This window comes from Thermobia domestica, chromosome 17, assembly GCF_964235325.1.
Source record: "Thermobia domestica chromosome 17, izTheDome1.hap1.1, whole genome shotgun sequence".
Classification (NCBI taxonomy): domain Eukaryota; kingdom Metazoa; phylum Arthropoda; class Insecta; order Zygentoma; family Lepismatidae; genus Thermobia; species Thermobia domestica.
The window spans coordinates 1,245,342-1,255,282 of NC_137470.1; positions in this window are offsets into that span (position 1 = coordinate 1,245,342).

The following is a 9,941-nucleotide window of genomic DNA, read 5'->3' on the forward strand; positions in this document are numbered from 1 at the left end:
CGGCATTTCATAAGGTTGAAATTTTAGGTTTCTTGGGTGTTTTATTGCAAGGACTTTAAATTCAAATTTGTTTCATACGTAGTTTTACTTAAAACCAAAGAGTGTTTTTTCGTGTTTTAAATTGTTTCCGATTCCGGAATTTAAACTACGTACTGTTCTGTAATATCATTTGCGTTTGTAGTGGGCGTGGTGTCTCAGTTCTAGAGCGTTCATCTCCGGTGCTTGGGGTCCCTGGTTCGATCTCAGCTTTCGCCGTGTGGACTTCTTGGGGTCCTCCACTCTCCTCTCACTTCATTAATTCCACCATTTCATTCATTTCTCATCATCACTGTCTCCTTTAGTCTGACCAGCACAACCGTGGGACGCAAAACTTAAATATTTCATTTTCATTTTTGTTTGTTGATATATGCAATAGATACATATCGTAACGTTTGATACTGAATGCTGTAAAGAGTTTTCAACAACAATACTATTTAATAAAGCATGTGCTATATGGTGTTCTTTTGGAGTCATTGTCAACTAAAACTATTTTCTGTAGTTGCAATTCAACAACAAATAAGACATAGATGCAAAAACGGTGGAATTTAACGAAAAATGTTTCCTATAAAAGTTGTTTCTTTTCAATAATACATGCAAAGAAATCGAAATTGATATCACTCTCCGTTTGAAATTTTGGATGTGACCCTTCATGGAAGTATTACCGGTACGCCACTGGATATCTAAGCATCACCATTTGATTCACCACATAAAATTTAGTGTTTAGTTTTTTTTTTTGTTTGAAATGTCTAAGTGCAATACGAATCGAGTAAAACGCCTGGGATGGGTGGTCTGATACACCCTGTGTATATTAAAAAGCTAAACGAACAGAATAAAGAGCCCGTCGCTCCATCAGACCAATACACACATATCTTTTACCATAATTAGAGATGCGTGAGACATCTATACATCGCTTTATCGGAAGTACGATTCATTATATGGCTAGTTGGACGCCCAAGCAAACGTTGGTACCTCTGATTGAACGGGCGCAAAAATTGCCTCGAACTATACGCAAAAAGGCATCTATACTGGACTCCGAAGAGATGGCTGAGTGAAATGTCTCCAGAAGAATGCAAGTTTGGAAAGAGGTAGAAATACAACAATTTTGAGTGAAAAAATTTGACTACGTTATCATCCTCAATGTCTAGAGACGATATATTTAAGAAAAAGAAAATGTTTACACTCCACCGTTCTACCGGTTGCAAGGTTTCATGACGGGCTCCATTTTGGTATAGAGATTTATACACACACACACACACACATATATATATATATATATATATATATATATATATATATATATATATATATATATATATATATATACAGGGTGATCAAAATAAGTGTTACAAGCCAATATCTCGCGAACTATACATCAAATAAGAACAATGTTAAGAGTCGATGTGCAATACAGAGGGGCCTAAAACTGAGTCAAACAATAGGTTCCCCCGCCGCCATTTTGAGGGGGCGTTGGTGTACGTGAAATTCTCTAATGGGAACATAGATAGAGTGAAACCCCGTTAGAAAGAACTTTGAAAACGGAAAAATTTTTGTAGGAAACAATTTTTGATATGTTGCACCGTTATCAAGATCCCCTCCCCCAAATAGTCCAAGAATTTCCAGTGCTTTTAAATCAGAAACGGCTGAGTAGAAAAATATGAAACAAAAAATGAAAAAGAAAAACGCCATAGACAACGTGAAATGGTGTTGTCCCGGTGTGTCCAGAGCCCCCATCATGGGACCCCGGGACCAACTTGAAACTTTCAAATGGAAATATAGGTCGAGTGATACCTTCTTTGATAGATCGTGGAAAACCAAACAGCTTATTACAAAATTTGTTTGATTTCCGGCAAGTCTGTTTCAAACTGACCACTGAAAATGGTTCCCCATTCAGATACAAAGCGCAGTGTTCCAACTGAGTGTTACAAGCCAATATCCAGAGAACTATGCATCAAATAAGAAATTTGTTTAGAGTCAATATACAGTACAGACAGGCCCAGAAATGGGTCAAACACGAGGTACTACTTTTGTACTAAGGGACGGGATGGGACCTCATGTTTAACTCGTATTTTAGGTTGTCTGTATTGTATACACGACTCCAAAAGTGCATTACCACCTGCAATTCTCCTTTTCCTGCAATAGCAGGCAACCCAAAAAGCTCGGCGATTGGGTTGGTTGCGAATTCGAAAGGCGTTGGGCCAAACCTCAATTTTGTAACAAATATATCAGTGTGGCAAACTGCAAATAAGAGAATAAAACAAATGATTAAGAATGACAATTTTCTTATAGTAACGGAGTTGGATGACATCAAAATTTACAAAATGATCTTACTTAAGCTGTTCAAACAAGATGAATGGCAAGAAACAGATATCAGAGGAAAGAATTTATCTCCTTCCATCCCGAAAAAAGAATCTCATAAAAAAGAAAAAGTGTCATAATGTAAAGGTTTAATACAACAGCCAATCCCAAAATTTTAAAAGTTGACACTCCAAAGGTAAGAACAACTGAACCGAAGTGTATGAAATTGTGCAGAGATGTTGCAGACGTAAAATAAGGGAATACGGGTTTCGTATTTTAATGGAAAAAACTGTTGGGTGGGGCATGGACCCCTCCAAACATTTGATCAGAGAATATCAAAAGTACTAGTAACTGGGAGGGGCACGGACCCCTCCAAATATTTGATCAGGGAATATCAAAAGTGCTAGTATCAGTATGTCAGATGTGTGTAAAAAACATAAAGAATTGCAACGAAACTTTGTGTATGCGCAACACGGAAAAAAATAACGAATACGGGTTTTTATTATCTGCGGAAAACGGTTTTAGGGGGGCAAAAGCTCCCACCAAAATTTTGAAAATTGACGCCCGAAAGGCAAAAAGAAATGAACCGAAGGGAATGAAATAGTGCACAGATACTGTATACATCAAATGAGGGAATAAGAGTTTCGTATTTTCCAGGAAAAAAGGGTTGGGTGGTGCACGGACCCCTCAAAACGTTTGATCACGAAAAATCAAAAATCCTAGTAACAATATGTAAAAGGCATGAAGAATTGCAACGAAACTGTGTATGGACAATACGCAAAAAATAAACGAATACGGTTTTTTATTTTCTGAGGAAAAACGGTTTAAGGGGCAAAAGTTCCCAACAAAATTTTGAAAATTGACGCCCGAAAGGGAACGGAAGTGAATGAAATTGTGCACAAATATTGTAGAAATAAAATGAGGGAATACGGGTTTCGTATTTTCCTGGAAAATGGTTTGTGTGGGGCTTTGACCCCTTCAAACCTTTGATCAAGAAATATTAATGTGCTAGTAAAAGTATGTCAGATGTGTGTAAAGAACAAAGAATTGCAATGAAACTGTGTATGCGCAACACGGAAAAAAATAACGAATACGGGTTTTTATTATCTGCGGAAAAAACGGTTTTAGGGGGCAAAAGCTCCCACCAAAAATTTTGAAAATTCACACCCGAAAGATGAGAAGAAGTGAACCAAAGTGAATGAAATTTTGCACATATATATTGTAGACAAAATTCAGGGAATTCGGGTTTCGTATTTTCATTGAAGAAACGGTTAGGTGGGGCACGTACCCTTCCAAACCTTTGATCAGGAAATATTAATGTGCTAGTAACAGTATGTCAGATGTGTGTAAAGGACATGAAGAATTGCAACGAAACTTTGTGAATGGACAATACGCAAAAAATAAACGGATACGTTTTTATATATTCTCTGAAAAACGGTTTAGGTGGCAAAAGCTCCCACCCAAAATTTTGAGAGTTGACCCTCGACAGGAGAAATGAAATGAACCGAAGAGAATGAAATTCTGCATAGATATTCTACACATAAAATGAGAATATGCGGGTTTCGTACTTTCCTGAAAAAAAGGGTTGGCTGGGCACGGACTCAACCAAACATTTGATCACGAAATATCAAAAGTGCTAGTAACAGTATGTCAGATGTGTGTAAAGTACATGAAGAATTGAAACACAACTTTGCGTATGGACAATACGCAAAAAAATAAACACTGTCATATAGGGCTGTGCTGTGATAAATATACTGATAATATAAGGATAAGTTGGGGCTGTCCTAGCTCAGTCGGTAACACGGCTGACTTAAACGTAAAGAGCAGGTTTAAACCCGGGTTCAAGTTTAATTACTGAAATGCATATTCCCAACATATATAATCGTGATATTTAGTGTATATTCTCAACAACTCACATGATGCACAATGAGTGCAAGAGGCAGTGATATCAACACGTTACTAAGAGAAAATACTACATTCAAACAAATTAAAATGAGAAACATCATCATAAAAGAAAATAATTTTAATGTTGTTGCAGAAAGAACTTGCAGGAATTTTGTTGTGGACATAAAGTATAAAGTGACTAACTTAGTGTGTTCCTTGGTTGTGTTTGCACAAACAAACTTGAAACAAACAATTACGCTTTAGAGGTTAGAAATTTTAACTTCCATCTCGATGTTTTAATTGTTTATTTTTTGATAGTGGCAAGTGAGAATTATTTATTTTATTATGTTTCTATGAACCTAAAAATCTTTCCTGCAGCGGCCTGGCAAGATTATTTGTGTGAGTGCTGGAGGAGGGAGCACCCACGTAGTCGGCGCGCATGGACAGAAAAACCCCTAGCATTTCTTACACAGCATATGGTTGTTTGGCATAGAACGTGTCTACTATACTAGCAAGCTCCAGCTAGTTAAGCCTTTTATTAACAGCCGGAGGCAGCATTCTCTTATATCGTTGTAGTGAGTCGCGTGTTAAAATACTCCTAGTATCAGCGTTTTCATTGTTCTATTGACCTTGAAGGACCAACAAATGCCTTTCGAGGAATACAAGTTTCCTTTAATTCATGAAGTTGATATACAAATGACCTTCTAGCCTATGCTGTGCATAAATGCTGGAAGTCTTTCTAAAACGAGCTGAACGAGCAAGCCATTTATCAAACTCGGCTCGATTCGAAACTCGACGTCAAAAACAGTGACTCGGCTCGGAACTCGATTCGAGAAAATTACCTTTGATTGGACTCGAAACTTGACTTGAATTCGAGTCGAGTTTTAGCTCGACTCGTGCCCATCCAAGGTATTAGAAAAATGCCTGTGGCTCAGTGGTTGAGCGTTCACCTCCGGTGCTTGGGATCCCAGCTCATGCCGTGTGGACTTTGTGGTAGACAAACACCGTGCTCGTGGGTTCTCACATTTTCTTCATTCCACAATTTCTCTCATTTCTCATTATCACCGTCTCCTTTAGCCTAAACGGCATAGGCTTGGGACGTTAAACTTAAAGACTTCATTTCATTTTTTCAATGTAATATACATATTACACACAAATTTCGCTACTTGACAGTTGACAACATGAAAAATGATAGGTATTGTTAAACATTAAACATAACACCTCCGACCGTGTTTAGCACTTTTGATATTAAGTGGAGAATAGGGGTAATTTGTATTACTTTCGCTCAATAGTTTAGAATTATGACATCGAGGTTGTGTCTTTATCATAGCAAAACGGATGAAGCACTTGAAATAATGGTTTTAATATACTGTATTTATTATTTGGTCCAGTCGGGTTTCTATAATTCATTAACGCATATATCATAAGAGGAAGAGATGAACATAAATATCCTATTTTCAAATATGTGAGCCCATCTTTCGTTGTCCTTAAAATCCGCTTTTGAGGGGAAAAGGGGACAAGCTCTAAATACGCGGCCAATATATAAAAGTGGCATCGTGCTTATCTGTCCGATCATCAGGGAAATCGAATGAACTGTTTGAAATGAATATTTGAATTCATTTAGTACTTGGATGAAAATGATTAGCTTACGTCTACTGAAAACTTGACAAAACTTCACAAATATATGATGAAGTAATATTTTAATCGTAGTTGAAAATGGCTACTTTGTTGGTTAAAGGAAAAAACAAAAAGGCTCGAGCAGGAATCAAATCCAGGACCCTTTGCACGTAAGACGTGGATCTTTCTAACTCTGCCACGCCGTCACTTGATAATTTTACGTTTCGTCTCGTACATGCGTCAAGTTGGAAACTTTAAGACGCTTTTCCCCCACTATCTCTGGCTATTGCGCTCCTCCAGTTTGTAATATTAACACTTTAAATGTTCACTAGTACCTTGCGAAGGATGCCTCGAAGTTTTTTTCTTCTCATGTTCTAAGCTAGGAAAGGAGTATTAAAAATATAAAGAAAAATAGTTTCTCACGAATCTCTTACCATAGGAAGATGAAACTCGGCATTTAAACTCCTTCTTACAAATCTGTGAACACGTGGTGCATTGTTTGGGAAATTCCAACTAATTGTTTTAAATGAGAAGTCCATATACCAAATTTCATGTCTCTAACACTCAAAGATTCCAAAGTATGGACACTTTAAGATAATAATTGCCAGTCCTCTTCTCCCCTTTTCCTTCGAATTTCGAAAAATTCTTCTCTCAGTGGGACCTTACATTACAAATCAATTACCCTTTCTAAATTTGAAGTTTCTAGCGTAAACGGTTTGGCCTGTGCGTTGATCAATCAAAAACTCAGAACTTGTTCTTTTATATAGAAAGATACATAATAAGCAAATTTATGACAAAAATATTCTTACAAAAGCAGCATGGCAAAGAACTCATATAATGTGTTAAAACATGTAAATATTCATTCATTTGGTAAAATTCCTAAAACTAAGGGCATGAGCTTAGTGTATGCCCCTTTAGCGTGGGAGACCCATATTTGATTCCAGGTAGGAACTCATGTGGTACGGATTCCACGTTAATCAGCAGGTCTACATCTCATATAGCATCGCTGCTGTATGGGACGTTAAACTCAAAATCAGCTCAGCTCAGCTAAGGGCATAAACAGGGTGGACCTACGGATTTTTGGGTCCAACCTCAGATGACAACGTTACTCCCGTATTGTTTTACAATTGGTGTAAATCTTCCTGCTTTGGAAATGAACGGAACTTGACATTCTCTTCACCAACTTTTCTATTTCGTGCGTTCATTTTAAAGGCGTACACACTACATGAGGGCATTGTTAAAGTTTTCAAAGTCAATGTAACAAATACAGATGAGTTCTATTTACACAATATATATATATATATATATATATATATATATATATATATATATATTCATCCTCACGGCATTGTCAAGGCTCTATATTTGTATTTTACATTTATTATTGCAACCGGGTGTTACTGACTTCCGTATACGGTAGCCCGATCATCACCCTTGTTCTTCGCGCGCACAGTCATTCGAAGAACTGAAAACGTACTCTGTACACAAACAGTTTATGGTTGTGAACTCGGAAAGCCTGGTAGTTCTGCTTGTCAAGGTCATAAAGTGGGAGAAAAAAGGATGTGTAGAATGTAAAGAGGGTGCAACAGTGACTGTTGCTTGTAAGGGAACATATTCATTTGTAGTTCGTGCACATTCCGCCTGTAGCGCTACTGTGGCACGACGTATATTGTAACTGTATAACTCTTGTACATCGCTAGTAGGTCTATTCGCGTTAGTGACGACCGAAACTATGTTGTCAGCTCTGACTGCGATAAAGCACTGCCGTGCTGCTTTTCCTTCTCTTTTTTTCCCCTTTTCCATTTGTGAGACGCCCAACATGTTGTTTTTGCTTGTTGCACGCGCTGAACGTGTTTCGGCGAGCGAAGTATTTAAGAAGTTGACTACATATTCTTGTTTGCGATAGTTTTAAATTGGTTAACTGTTGAATAATATACGAAAATAAAGCTGTACTTGTTAAGGTATATTAGTCGAGGACGTAGCTACTGACAGTGTTGATTACAGATTTTCTCGAGGAAGAATTTAATTACAGTAGAGGTGAAAAGGAGACGTCCATTTAGACAGTCCCCCCCCCCTTATCAGACTCAATCGGAAATGGTCTCAATCGTTTGTACACAAATGTGCAGGCGAAATTTTCGTTTGTACACAATTAGGGGCGCCGTCAGAACGAAAACAAAGTGGGGGCTGTCTAAATGGTAGCCCCCCAACAACATGTCCTATTCAAGCACAAATTGTCGCAATCATTTGTACATCATTTCTACAGAAATGTGAAGGCGAAATTTTCGTTTGTACACAATTAGGGGCGCCGTCAGAACGAAAACAAAGTGGGGGCTGTCTAAATGGTAGCCCCCCACCAACAAGTCCTATTCAAGCACAAATTGTCGCAATCATTTGTACATCGTTTCTACAGAAATGTGAAGGCGAAATTTTCGTTTGTACACAATTAGGGGCGCCGTCAGAACGAAACCAAAGTGGGGGCTGTCCAAGTGGTAGCCCCCCCCACCATGTCCACTTCAATCACAAATTGTCGCAATCGTTTTGTACATCGTTTGTACAGAAATGTGCAGGCGAAATTTTTGTTTTACACAATTAGGGGCGCCGCCAGAACAGAAAAAAATGGGGGCTGTCTAAGTGGTAGCCCTCCACCATGTCCAATTGAATCAAATTGTCGCAATTGTTTGTACTTCGTTTGTGCAGAAATGTGCACCCAAAATTTTCGTTTGTACATAATTAAGGGCGCCGCCAGAACAGAAAAAAATGGGGGCTGTCTAAGTTGTAGCCCCCCCCACCATGTCCAATTCAATCACAAGTTGTCGCATTCGTTTGTGCATCGTTTGTACAGAAATGTGCAGGCGAAATGTTTGTTTGAACAAACTTAGGGGCGCCGCCAGAACGAAAACAAAGTGGGGAGATGTCTGAGTGGTAGCTCCCCCCACGATGTCCAATTGAATCACAAAGTATCGCAATCGTTTGTACATTGTTTGTACAGAAATGTGCAGGCCAAATTTTCCTTTGTACACTATTAGGGGCGCCGCCAGAACGAAAAAAAATGGGAGGGCTGTCTCAATGGTAGCCCCTCCCATTTCCAATTCAATCACAAATTGTCACAATCGTTTCTATATCGTTTGTACAGAAATGTGCAGGCTAAATTATTGTTTGTACATAATTAAGGGCGCCGCCAGAACGAAAACAAAGTGGGGGGCTGTTTAAGTGATAGCCCCCCACCATGTCCAATTCCATCACAAATTGTCGCAATCGTTTGTACATCGTTTGTACAGAAATATGCAGGCAAAATTTTCGTTTGTACACAATTAGGGGCGACCTCAGAACGAAAACAAAGGGGGGGGCTGTCTAAATGGTAGCCCTCCCACCATGTGCAATTGAATCACAAATTGTCGCAATCGTTTGAATATAGTTATAAAGAAATGTGCAGGCGAGATTTTCGTTTGTACACAATTAGGGGCGCCGCCAGAACGAAAACAAAGTGGGGGGTTGTCTAAATGTTAGCTTTCCCACCATGTTCAATTCAACCACAAACTCTCGCACTTGTTTGTACGCCTTTGTACATAATAAATGTGCAGCTGAAATTTTCGTTTGCACATAAATGTGGCGCCGCCAAAACGATAACAAACTATGGGCTCTCTAATTGATAGGCCTCCCACCATGTCGAATTCAACCACAAATTGTCGCACTTGTTTGTTACGGTTTTGTACAGAAATTTGCAGGCGAAATTTTCGTTTGTACACAATTGCGGGCGCGCCAAAACGATAACAAAGTATAGGCTACCTAATTGGTAGCACCCCCTACGTCCGATTCAAAAGAAAATCATCTCAATTGTTTGCACATCGTTTGAGCAGTAATGCGCAGGCGAAATTTTTTTCTAAGCTATCAGATGCGTGGACAGAACGAAAAAAAAGGGGAGTTGTCTAAGTGCTAGCCCCACCATGTTCGATTGAACCACAAATTGTCGCAATCGTTTACACATCGTTTGTGCAGAAATGTGCAGGTAAAATGTTCCTTTGTATTAAATAATATACGGATGTGAGTATTTTTAATATCTGCGATCAACATTAACCGGTTTGAATAACGGTTGATGAGTTTGAAAA